Source organism: Grus americana, chromosome 6, assembly GCF_028858705.1.
Source record: "Grus americana isolate bGruAme1 chromosome 6, bGruAme1.mat, whole genome shotgun sequence".
NCBI lineage: Eukaryota > Metazoa > Chordata > Aves > Gruiformes > Gruidae > Grus > Grus americana.
In genome coordinates, this window is record NC_072857.1 from 11,238,905 (window position 1) to 11,252,660 (window position 13,756).

At 43.5% G+C, this 13,756-nt stretch overlaps 1 protein-coding gene across 3 annotated transcripts in view; it reads left to right on the forward strand.

Moving 5' to 3' along the window:
• Positions 1-1,152: 1,152 nt before the first annotated feature.
• Positions 1,153-13,756, forward strand: part of ZNF148 (zinc finger protein 148) — a 37,692-nt gene continuing 25,088 nt past the window's right edge. For all 3 annotated transcript variants that reach the window (XM_054829616.1, XM_054829617.1, XM_054829619.1), the window contains exon 1: positions 1,153-1,607. The gene's annotated coding sequence lies outside the window, so the exon portion shown is untranslated. The remainder of the gene's footprint in view (positions 1,608-13,756) is intronic.

Consider the following 13,756-nt stretch of genomic DNA (forward strand, 5'->3'; position numbering starts at 1 on the left):
ATTGCATAAAGTCAGGACAGACCTTCAAACTGGGTCTTAATGTCATTAATATTTTCTTCTTAATGCAATTTATTACACTGTAACTGGATGGCACAATCTATGACCTGCATAAGGATGCAGAACCTTATTAATGCGTCTCATTAAGGGAACTAGAAACCCTACATGAAGCTGACTCACCAGGCAGATGCATCTTACTTCTAACAGGACCTGAACGAAGGGCATGAGCCTTGTTGCGGAGACAGGGCGATCCTGTAGGACAACCTGGGAATAACTAAGCTTGTAGCAAAAAGCTTTGGGCTGTTGCTGATTGAATGACTCACAAAGCTAAGCCTGATGAAGCTGGTAAATTTTACCCAATAGAGCTTATGCAGATTTTGGCTTCAATCCAACGGAGCACTTAAGCACATGCTTAATTATAAGCAAGTGACATAAAGCAATTGAGTTAAGCACGTGTTTAAGTGCGTGGCTGGGCTAAAGACTTTATTTAGAGAAACGTAGAAATATCGGTAACCTCTAAAAGAGATGAAGTTGAGAGGTGCAAGAGAGACCAAGACATGGCCAAAGCTGTACAGGCGCAGAGTTTGGGAGGACAGCTATTCCAAGGAACACGCGGGCTTTAAAAAGATCTGGCGTCTAGCAGTTCTCCAACTTGTTTGCTGTGTGGGGTCACGGAGGACATCACGATCGTGGAGATTACAGGGCAGAAAACCCACCGCAGGACTTTTGGGTGGCTTTGGAGCCCCCCGGAGTCCCACAGACACCACCTCCGTGAGCACACCGGTGGTCTGGGGCCTCCCGCGGCCTCCCGCATCGGGCCCGCACCCCTCTGCCTCAGCAGGCCCGGCCTCACCCGGGAGAAGCGGGGTGCGTCGGGAGAGGGGAACCGGGCTCGGAGGGAGGATGGGGGTTCACTTCAGCTTCCTCCCAGGCACCGACCGCGGCCGTGCCGGCCCCCTCTCCTCCCAGAGTCCCTACTGGGCTTGAAGCCGCCGGATCCAAACCGGGGGGCACCCCCGACACATCCCCCCAGCCCCTCCGGCAGCGCCCGAAGCCGAGCCACCCCGCACGACCGAAGAGCCTTTCCCGCCCCACCTCCCCTCAGGGCCGGCACGGGGCTTCCCACGGCCGCGCCAGCCTCCTGACCCGCGCATAACCCGGGCCGCCGGCACCGCCCGCCCCGGCCCCGGCGGGAGGCCCAGCCCGGCCCGGCCCGGCTCCCTTCTTCTTCTCCCTCTTCTTCTCCCTCTTCTTCTTCTTCTTCTCCTCCTCCTCCTCCTCGCTTCGCCGCGCCGCCGGCCCGCCGCGCCCGGGCGCCCGCCGGTCCTCCGGGCGTGTTTCCCATGCTGCACCGCGGCGCGGCGGCGCTCTGGCCGGGCTGTCGCTGTCACCGCCAGGAGGAGGCTGAGGGAAGGCGCCGCTCGCCCCGCCGGAGCAGGAAGAAGCCGCCGCCGCCAACTTCCCTCGGCCTCCCCTCCCCCGCCGCCACCGCCTCCCCTCCCCCGCGCCCCGCCGCCGCCCCGCCATGCCCGGGGCCGCGGCACGGGCACTCTGAGCCGCCGCCGCCGCGCCCCGGCCCGGCCCGCCTTCTCTTCGCAGCTCTGCGGCCGGTAAGTGCCGGCGGGCGGGAGCGGGAGCGGGAGCTGGCCGGGTCCGGCTGGGCCCGCCCGCCCGTCGCTGCCGCGGCGGGAGGTGCGCGGAGGGAGGGAGGGAGGGAGGAGGAGAGGGTAGGGAAGGGGGGCGGCCGCGGCTCGGCGCGGCCCGGCCCGGCGCGTCCCGCCCGCATGGGCCGCGCTTGGCCCCGCTGGCGGAGAGGCCGGCGAGCGGGGGATGAGGAGAGAGGCGACGGGCGCCCTCCTCCCCGGCTCCCCGCCGCGCGGGGTGGGGGGGGGGCGCCGGGAGCTCCCTTCCGCTCCCCCCGGCCGGCGGCGGGGCTTCCCCGGCGGAGCCGGCCCCCAGCGCGGCGGGCCGGGACCGCGGTGCCGCTGCGGGGCCAAGCAGGCCTCGCCGGGAAGATGGGGATGGGGCCGGCGCTGCCAGCGGGGGCCGTCTGACAGACGGACAGACAAAGAGCCGGGGGAACTGTGGACGGACGGACAGACAGGCAGGGTGTCCCCCCTCCCCCGGCCCCGTCCTCCCGGGCGGCCGTATCCTCCCGCTGCCCGCGCCTCTATTGTTCCTGGTGTAAGATAGGTGAAGTGTGCAGACTTGTGAAGACTTATTTAATTTGATTTTTATTTTTTGAATAACCTTCTCCGAGTCTTCTCTCAGCTGCTCAGGGAAAGCTTTTGCAAGTGACCTCTCTGCAGCGTCGGGAGCTGCTAACAAGTGCCAGGCTGGAAGTGGTTAGGAGGGCAGGGGGGACCAGTAGGAGTTGAGGAGAAATTAGTTGGGCTTTAAACACTTCCACTCTTCATCTTTCCTCTCCCAATTCCTGCCAGACCTCAGCTGTGATGAGTGCAGCAATGTCTGTATTCAGCTGGCTTATAAAAAGGGAAGACATTTATGTTGCAAAGTAAATCATCTCTCTGATCACTTCGTTTTCGTAAACTGTTCAGAGCAGCTGTGAGGGCTTTTGCACAATAATAAAAAAGTAGGTACGTGGAATCCAGTGATCACAGCATTAGTCTTGCTTTTAAAGCCTACCTCGAGCATGATCTCTGTCTGCACACGTGTGACATTCTGGTCCAAGAAGTTTTAGATGGGAGAGATGTCTTATTTCTGATGAGCAGCATCTTTGCCACTGGTACAAGACAAATGATAGAGGACTATGTTTTTTCTCTTGAATAGGATCTCACTTGTTTTGTTTATTTGCTGTACTTATTCACAGATTTCAGTAATACTTTACAAGCTTGCTAGGAATATGTACCTGGGCCTGTCATGCTTAAACATTTTGGAGTGCCTGTATCAGATTTCGTCCTTGTAAGTGATACAACTTTTGCAGTCGTTCTCCATGAGTTTGGTGAAGCATGCCTTGTGAAGGAAAGAGGTGGAAAAATAGTGCTAAACTGTATCAATTTTTTGTAGGCATTCTTATGCTGTACTCAGAATCAGTCTAGATAAACTTATGGTCCAATATGGACTTAAAATCTATCCTGCTATGTAAAAAGTTTGCATACCTTTGGGCAGTGTTAGTTTCTCAATGTTCCACTTCCAGTGTTCAGGATTTGTGCATGTGTCCAGTGACAGCTGTCATCTGCAGAAGCTTTGGCTGTGCTGGGAAGCTCCAGAGCTCACGAGGCCTGCTTTCCTGTGGATCTCATGGGATCTGCAGACTCCTGGAACAGGGTACAGTCAGATTCATAGCAGAGGCAGGCAAACTTGTGGTGATTAAGGAAACCTCTACAAAATTAATTTTTCAGTCGCATGATTTCCTGAAAACAGTTGTCATGGCCCTTCTTGATGAATATTCAGCTGAATGTATGTGTGTATTCAGTTTCCAAAAGTATTTTCTTCGTAGTTGTTTCTGGATGTTTGCATGCCCCTCTTCCCCAAATATCGATGTAGTTAGTCAGTGAGCTCATATAACTGAATAAAGCTAAAAAGGATGAGGCTGACCTCTTGTATTTAGCTGCCATGTGCACATACACTTTTTCTGTCTTCGCTCCTCAGGCTAAGGCCTGAGAGAACAGCTGTATATGTAATCTATGTTTCTGTTATTGTCCTTCTTGTCCATATGTGTTTAATTTCTACTGCATTGCAAACATATTTATGGAAAATCCCTAATATAATGGATTCTGAAATCAAATCATAAGTAGGTAAATAACTACCTGAAGAACCACAATGGTTAAAAAATTGGAAGAAAAATTACTCAGAATGTATGAAAAGTTATATTGCAGGCTAAATTGTTTGCTGGAAGGAACACATACTTCTGTAATATTATTACGTAGCTTCTCAAAAGATGATTTTTCCTCTCAGTTAAGTGTATACAAGTTTATTGGTATTAGGATTTAAAGCTCTGTGGAGCATGCGTGTATTCTAGAGAGAGCTGGCATTGTAAAACCACTGAGGCTGGAAGTTCTTACTTCCAGCTGAGAACTTCTGTGTACCAGTCATGTTAGAGTTGAACTACAAGAATACTAAGGATATATTACTCTAGTGAAATATGGTGACAGTACATCTAAATGAGTTTAGCTCACTTCTAAATGGGTTCTTTGCACCACAGGTTTGATAATGTAAATTTGCAGGTAGTGAAGTTCAGGGTATTGGTTGTTAGTGTATGGATTTAAGTAAAACATTTTAAAAATTACTAATGGGGAGGAAGGGTTTGTTGTATTCTATAGTATTTTGGGGAAAAGCAGAGTGGGATTGTCTTCTGTATCTGCTGCTAGAAATTTGCGATGCTTTCCGTGACTACAATCTTTGTAGAGTCTTCCTCTAGCGAGAACTGCTATGGGGGCTATTGTCCTGTTGTAAATATTACAAATTGAGACCTGTCTGTGTAGAGCAGCCTGATGGAGTAGGTCTTAATCTATGAAAACTACTTTAATTATTTGGGTTAAGTTTGGTTTCATTTTGGCTGTAATATAAAACACATTTTTCTGTGCTACGTAACCAAAGTTAAATAAGAAATAGTAATGTTGGTATAACGTCTGTGATAAATAAACATACTGCTATTGTTCTGGAGACCTTAAGCATGAAACTGAGATGTCCAACTTTCTTGTCCAAACTTAACGATGTCTTTTATATTAAATGAATGGGACAAGGAAAGAAAAGTAAATACCATTGGAAATATTTTTTGCTTTGAAGACTCTTAAGTGAATCTAACAAAGAAATAGATATGTTTTATTTAAAATAAGTACTTTTTGTCCCTTTCCCTGGCAGTTGAATGATAGTTGCCTTTCTAACCAGCATCGTTTATGATGAAATAGATTCAAGCCTTCAGCTTGCAGTCTGATCTGCTGTTGCAGTTTAACCCAGCAGGCAGTTCAACACCACACAGCCATTCACTGACTCCCCTTACCCCAGTGGGATGGGGGAGAGAATCAAGGGAGAAAAAAAGTAAAACTCATGGGTTAAGATAAAGAGAATTTAATAAGACAGCAAAGGAAGAGAAAATAATAATAATAATAGAATATACGAAACAATTGATGCACAATGCAATTGCTCACCACCCACTGACTGAGGCCCAGCCCGTCCCTGAGCAGTGATTCCCCCACCCGGCCAACTTCCCCTACCTATATACTGAGCATGACATCGTATGGTATGGAATATCCCTGTGGCCAGTTTAGGTCAACTGTCCTGGCTATGTCCCCTCCCCACTTGTTGTGCATCTCCAGCCTTCTTGCTGGCAGGGCATGAAGAGCTGAAAAGTCTTTGACTTAGTGTAAGCACTACTTAGCAACAACTAAAACATCAGTGTCTCTCATACTAAATCCAAAACACAGCACTACACCAGCTACTAGGAAGAAAATTAACTCTATCCCAGCTGAAACCAGGACATCTGCATAACTGAGTGTTTAAAGACAAATGAAGTCCCACAAAGTCTCCATGGATGTAAGTAGAGATGGGTGTCTGCTTTTATCAGGTTGCAGGGCTTATGCGAAGGATCAGTACTGTGATTAACTTGCATTTTAATTTATTTGTTTTTTTGACAGAAATACTTTTGGGAAAATAGTATTTCCTAGAGTACCGAGAGTCATGAAATCTCTTCTCTTCTCTTTTCATGCAGAAACCCTTGAACTACCATTGAGTTTATACGTTTAACCTACTGGTTTTTAAGAGCTGAGACATAGTTATTGATGGGACATGTCAGCAAAACACAGGTATTGGCTATAATACATAGCTATGCCAAGCACATGCTTCTGTCTAACAAAAGACAATCCATTCAGGTTTACGTGAGATTTATTTTCATTTACACAAATGTTGTTAGTTACTTTATTTCAGTAATTTCCAGTGAAGTTAAAAACACAACTCCATCTGTTTATCTCATTAGTACTCTATATACATTTTAATATACAATTTTTTTCATCAGCTACATAGAACAGAATATTTTCTACGTCAGCAGTAATGCCATAAATTATGCAAATGGCATAGGTTTAACCTTTTTAAATTACAAATTGTCATACAAATTAAAATACAATAACATATGTGAGTATTCCAATATTATAAGTGATTAAATTGTCTTCCTCTGACTGCATATAGAGATATTTTTCATATATCATTCAGATATTCAGCACGCTGGACAAAATATCTGAAAAAATCCATAATATGTTCTCACAGAACTTGATTATAAGTGTGTCCTAAGGGGAAATTCAGTGTCTTTTAGAAAGACTGAGAAAAGCACAATATGGAGAAGGGTCGGAATCTCCTGACAACTTCTTTCATACTATCAGAATTTTATTTTGGGAGATAATATGGAGACCAATATTGCTGTTCCTCAGAAATAATATTTAGTGTACTTTTATGATATTATCAGTGTGTTAATGTATTCAAGGCTATGATATCAAGAGGTAACAGTGTGAATACTGTAATATAGTTAATGTATTACTAATTTATATTACTTCATGATTTCATTGCACTTTGGAAAACAGTAAAACGTAGCTCTTTAATAGGGTATGTATATTGGCCTGATCCTGCACTTGATGTACTCTACTGGCCATTAGTAGTACAATATCTGCATCTTGTCACAGTTTGAGCAGAAAACTTTAAGGCAGTACTGTCTAATTCTTCCCTTATGACTAGGATGACATTTTTATAAGCGCAGAATTAAACAGTCTGATGATAAAATGAAGTCTGTGTGGGAAGAAGTTCCAACCTGCAAACAGTAGGGTATAATTTATGAACAGCCTATCAAATATAAACTGTCTAGATCTCTTGCACTGGAAAAAAACCAAACCAAAAATCAAGGTGCCTGTAAAATGTCTATAAAACAAAATAATTTCTTGATGTAGCACATGATATTACTAATGGATAAATCTGTTGTGAGATCTGTGTAAGTGAGCTCAGGTACAAGGCTGATGAGCCTTCTGCTCTAAAATTGTTTCAAATGGTGGCTACATTCATAAGGTAAAAAGGTGTCCATTCATAAAATTTTCGACAAGTATCTTAATGTTTTTGTAATAATTTCCCATAAAGTCTGTATTAGCTTTTACTACTTATGTGCCCCAAAATGGATATAAAAGACATCATTAGAAGGGTTTACAGTGCCATCGTGATCAGGTCATGTTACCTTGGTGCAAGAGGTGAAGTGAGAAATACCGATGCTGGGCAGATTCGACGTTGTTCACTAGCAGTGTTTAAGAAAGGAGAAACAAATGTCTTTTTACACTCTCTGAATTTTAACCACTATGTGATTGCCCTGAGAATTTGTCAGATTTCTTTTTTTCTATTGTTGGGATTAGATTTGAAACAAGAAAGTGGTGATATGCTCCTAAAAGGTATGAGTGCGTATGTATGTATATGTAAAGCACTTCTAGCAGGTATTTATTATGATCTCTGTCCTAAAGCTTTAATCGTCGACTATGAAAAGTGTTCAGTATAAAGTGAAGTTTATTTTGCAAAACAGTAAGCAGCATGTTATGCGGGTTAGCTGCCTGGGATGTAGTTATGTTTTGTAGTTTACTGGGAAGGGGCAAAGCAAGTAAGCACCTTATAAATTCACCGCCTTTCTGCAGGTTTCCTTTGGTAGTGAAAACTATTTATTCTTGCTTTCAGCAAGTGAATGTGTAGTATTGCATTGCAAACATTCTTCAGTTTTGTAAAGGGAGGGGAGAGGGAGCAAAATGAATATTAAAGCCAAGAAATGAGTACATTTCACAGGATCTATGGATGAAGTTTTAGTCTGTAAGCATTATAACAGTGAGCATTTTCAGATGCAGTGGATGATTTCAGAGTTTTTAAAATAAAAGTACTCTAAAGAAAATCATCATTTCTGTTGCTGACCTCCTGAAGTATGAATCTCCCCTGTTTTTGAGCACGTACACAGTGGTTCCTGACATAGGTCTGTGTTTGGTTTGCATGGCCAGGTTTTGGTAGTGGAGGGCTACAGGGGTGGCTTCTGTGAGAAGCTGTGAGGAACTTCCCCCATGTCTGACAGAGCCAACGCCAGCCGGCTCCAAGATGGACCCGCTGCTGGCCAAGGCTGAGCCCATCAGCAATGGTGGTAGCGCCTCTGGGATAGCAGAGTTAAGAAGAGGTGTGTGTATGGGGGAAACAAATCAGCGCAACAGCAGCTGTGGCCAGAGGAGTGAGAATATGTGAGAGGAACAACTCTGCAGATGCCCAGATCAGTGAAGAAGGAGGGGCAGGAGGTGCTCCAGGTGCTGGAGCAGAGATTCCCCTGCAGCTCCTTGAGAAGACCATGGTGAGGCAGGCTGTGCCTTGCAGCCCATGGAGGTTAATAGTAGAGCAGATACCCGCCTGCAGCCCATTGAGGACCCCACACTGGAGCAGGTGGAGGCACCTGAAGGAGGCTGTGACCCCGTGGGAAGCCTGCACTGGAGCAGGCTCCTGGCAGGACCTGTGGAGAGAGGAGCCCACACTGGAGCAGGTTTGCTGGCAGGACCTGTGACCCCGTGGGGGACCCACGCTGGAGCAATCTGTTCCTGAAGGACTGCACCCCATGGAAGGGACCCACGCTGGAGCAGTTGGTGAAGGACTGTAGCCCATGGGAGAGACTCACGTTGGAGAAGTTCGTGAAGGACTGTCTCCTGTGGGAGGGACCCCACGCTGGAGCAGGGGAAGAGTGTGAGGAGTCCTCCCCTGAGGAGGAAGGAGCGGCAGAGACACCGTGTGATGAACTGACCACAACCCCCATTGCCCGTCCCCCTGTGCCACTGTGGGGAGGAGGGAGGGAGAGTGGAGTTGAGCCCTGGAAGAAGGGAGAGGTGGGGAGAAGGTGTTTTAAGATTGTTTTTATTTCTCATTATCATACTCTGATTTTGAATGGCAATAAATTAAGTTAGTTTTCCCCGAGTCGTGTCTGTTTTGCCCATGACAGTAATTGGTGAGTGATCTCTCTCTGTCCTTATCTTGACCCAGGAGCCTTCTGTTATATGTTCTCTCCTCTGTCCAGCTGAGGAGGGGGAGTGATAGAGCGGCTTTGGGGGCACCTGGCCTCCAGCCTGGGTCAACACCACCACAAGGTCATTGTTACATGTGAGTCTTTGTCAGATGAAACATATGTGAGAAGGATGATAGTTGTCAGGCTTTTAAGTCAGGTCATTTATATCACTGAGCGTTTCTAGATACAGCAGTAACTATATAAATAAACTTAAGAAATCTTTTCATGTTATGTCCTTAAAGTTTCTTTTAACAAAGAAGTTCTTCATGAAAGATTGGTAAACTCAACCAACTCCCTTTTTGCTAGACTAATTTTACACTTCTTACCTTAAAGAAAATTTTTGTAATGACCAGAGTAGATCAACTGCAAAGGGACGTGGTCGATCATCAGGGTACCAAGATGTGATACAATTATTTTTAGACCACAATTACTTGCAGATTTTCTAAAAGTGTCCATGGAATATTGGTTTTCAACTTATGTTTTGACCTTACAGCCATTTTTTTTGGTAAAATCTAGTGTGAAGGTGCCCTGCGTGAATATTGCTTTAACAGTATCAAACAAAAATGAATCATTCATATGGGAGAAAGACTGCTGTCATCCCTCGAGGAGGAACGCTTTATTAGGCTGCTGTTCTCAGGAGCTTCCTCTGTCACTGGTGAACCTGACAGTTGTACTCTGTGATGAATTTTCATCTGAGTCCGCAAAAAGATGTGAAAGTTAACGTGATTGTCTTCTGGGGATTGGGAACGCTTGTCTAGTTGGAGGATGTAAGGAAGTAAGGGAAAGCTACTTGGCTTTAATGTGGCTTTTTCCTTGTAGAGATTATGAAGTTTTTCTTTCTAAATGACTCGTAGAAAAGAATTTTTGTGTATTTAAAATGTGTTTTTTATGATCACCAATTATTTATACCTGACATCAAATTAAGGGGTTGGGAGGGGGAATAAAATAGAGTTTATAGAAAAGAAGCATGCAGAAGATGATCATCTAGTTGTCATAGTATATTGCTTGAGTATGTGGAGTAAGTAGCAATTTGTAGACAAAAGCAGTGGGCTTGTTGTCTTAATTTGATAGTTAAAAGTAGATCATGCAAACCAGGTGTGTTCAGGCTTTTCTGGTACCTGTTAGGAACCTATACTCAGTGTTACATACACCATATTGGATCAAATATAAGGCAGTTTTAAGTGTGAGATTACTGTCACTTTTCAAAGAACAGCAATGTAAAAGTACAAATTGACAGAAAACCTAATCTCTTAACTCTTTGCATGACCTTGCAGTATACTGTCTAGTTAGTCTTTGTGTTGCCCCCGGCTTACATGCCTTATAGGTCACAGGATAGGCCTGGGGCTTTTCACAGTTGGGGTGGTGATGAGAGTATGGCTGCATATCCAGAAAGCACGGGATCTGTTGTAGCTACGTGTTACATGCCTAAAATTTGCTGTAAAATTGGGCAGCTCTTCATTTCCCATCTTTGGTTGGGCACAAGCTCAGTGAAGCAGTCTTGGCTCGAGCACTTGCATCTTGGGTGCCTGAAACCTATGGGACACATCTGTGCATTGAAGGAACGTGGGTGAATGCAGCTGCATCAACTGGTTGATGGCTTGAGAACTTGAGATGCTTAACTTGGTTGGATGAGAAAATAGTATCTGGAAAGCAGTCCATAAACACAGGACATGCTGGTTTTTTCTTTTACCAGAATCCTGTAAGAATATTTTCTTACTTTACGGATTGGTTTCCTGCTTGCTAAGTAATATGGGTTGTATTGAATGTATTTCACTAAGACTTGGCTTCATCAAGTTATTTGACTATGGGTTCTCAGAAATTTCAGATCTATTTGGGATGGTAGGTCTTAGTTGTTGGCCTGTGAGTTGATGGCATCAAGAACCCTCAGGATTTTTGTTCCTAATAATTATAGGAGTTATTATAAACATGAATCATATCTTTTGATCAATCTGAATTTCTGTTTTAGTGTATTCTAGCACTTAATTAGTGAGAATTAACTGCAGGGTACCAAAGTCATTGAGGTAGAATCCAATTTCCACAATCTTTTTATTCAAGAGGGCACCATCCTGAGAAGTCCGAGTTTTGTTTTTTTGGATTATTTTTAATGTTAGTTAATGGGACAGAATATCTGTGGTGTTATTGCTCTTATAAAATGACTTCTAGAGTTCTCATGTTTTGGCTTGCCTTGATCTGAAAATGGGCTTAAGTGCTTTAAAATTGTTTGAGAATTATAAAACTGTAATGAGGAGTAATCACCTTGGGGTATGTGATAGAAGTCAGCGGGATTCCTTTTCACACTGTTCTCGGAGTATCAAGGTGAAGAGCTACCTGGAAGTTCTTGTGGGGGTTGTGGATAGTCTTTTGAAGACGATACACCGCAGAAGGACACTGGATTTAGTACTTACTTGATTTTACTTTTTTTTTTTTTTTCCCCCCTTCGGAGTAAGGATCAGCCAGATTAAAAGAGGCTGATTTACAATTCTGGAATTTTATGTAAGCAGGATAGGAATAGTTCTTAGTTGATTTCATCTGACCAGAAATGTTGGTTATCAGTAGGGAGGTGGTGGATTTGTTGCAACAATGTGGAAAAAAAAATCCTAACTGTACAGAAGTGTACTCTTAAAAAAAAAAAACCTTCTTTGTTGTCTTGGCAAATTTACATGGTCTGCAACATGCTTGTGTTCCAAGAGGGGTGTTGAGAAAGTGACCTAGTTGCTTACTTCCATGAATTTAGAGTTTTTCTACTCCTTCTCCCTCTGGCTGATTTCATACTGTCTTTAAATACTAACATGTGTCCGTTTATGTGCTGACTCTTCTGCTTATTCTTGATGAAGATGCTTGATACTGTTCTGATGCTGTTGTAACAGAGTGCTGGTTAGGCCACAACAATCCCTGATTCCACTGATGAAAATCGCTCCTTGGTGCCCAGTACATAACTGGTTGAATACTTTGAAGAACAGTGGTAGATATTTGTTTTGGTGGGTTTTTTGTTTTTTTTTTTTTTTTTGTTCTGCTCCTTGTTTTTCCTCATGCATTAAAGGACAGATACCACCAGAACATACTGTCCGAGATACTGCTTCTAATGATATCTAAATCATTGTCACTTCACTGTTTTTATATTCTTTTACAGCTGCCATCTCTGAAGGGTCCAAACACCTTATGGAAATGTCTTGTGCATTATGATTAGTAACTGTCACCTGTGATTCTTTTTCTTAGGGGATTATTACATGGGCTTGTTTTTTCCATTGACTGTGTTATGTGTGTGTGGCCTTATGTTTGTGTTAGCAAAGTGAAGTAGATGTTTATGTGCTTGAAGTAGTTTATTTTTCTATGTTTCATGTTTAGTTTTGTAATTTTTAGTTTCTAGGTGTATTAGTCTCGTGGAATAGGTCCCTGAAAGGCCTTTATTTTTATTGTAGGCAGGGTAGACCTATGGTTTTTGAGGAGTGAAGTAGTCAACCAAGATCTACGTCTTTGAGCTTTAGGAAGGGCTCTTTCAGATCTTCTAGCCCCGACCACTGGTGGCTTTGAAAAATGGCCACTGAAGGTAACACTGTGGTGTTTGAAAAACAATATAGAAAGCACAGAATTTGCTTGGTCTGCCTGCAGTGAATCCTTTACTAAAGTATTCATTCTATCATGTTTCGGACTAATTGGATTTTTTGAAGTTATCTTTCCATGTGGAAAAGATATGTTTGAAACACAGCTGAAATGCAATAAATATACATTAAAAATAAAGTTACGCTGGGATATGACACTGCCTCCTCAGCAGGTTTAAATGGGAAAATGTTCCTGGCTAGTACCACCATGTGAAAAGTTAGTCTACAGAGAGCCAAGGATATTTCTCAGAACATGTTTCTAGATGTTACACAGAATGTAATCTTACCCTGAATAAGTTTACCATAATGAAATTAGGGGAAAAAAAATGTGTACTTAGTGCATGCTGATGTCCTAAAATTGAAATTGCAACTTAGGAGAATGGTTCCTGTATTGTAAAACACTTGCATTGCCCTCAGAGCCTGAGAGCTTGTGTTGAAATAATGCTTTCAAATACTGAAGTAAGATCTAGAAATATTGCCTGTGCTCAGTAATATCTGGTTTGTATCCGTTATCTATGTCCTTCTCACCTATGGTTTAGATTACTGTTGGTATTTTCCTGAAAGTTTTCCTTATGCTGTCATGTAATTAAGTGAGGGATGTCTTCCAGAATCAGAGACCCCTTTCACTGCAAACTTCAAATCTTTTGGATCAAAACCTTCTTGATGATACTTCTGTTAGCTTATTGTCCAATGTTATTTAGTCTGTGTGGATGTATTAAGTAATTGGCTTGAATTTTTCTGTAATTACTATTTTTTCTTCAATGCATGTACACGGCCTTTTAGAAAACAACGAAGCTGAAGTAAAGATATTACAGGCAAGAAAAGTACACTCTTAAAAGAACAGTTTTAGGCATAAGTCAAGCACGCAAACATGAAAATTGCAGCATAGAGCTTTACCTATACGACCTTAAATTTGCCCTCCTAAGTGTATGTATGTACATCACTATATTACTAATATATTGTACCTTAATGTTATATTGTAGTCTTTCGTGATACGTGAACACAATATTTCCCCTCCCAGAAGACCCTACCTTTTTGAACGGACAGGATACATGCTGCTCATTGAATAAGCAGCTGCTCTGTAATTTGCTTTCTTCTCATTGCATAATGTGCGTTCTCTTATTGTGCTCTGCTTAATCCCGCTCTGAAGGCAGAA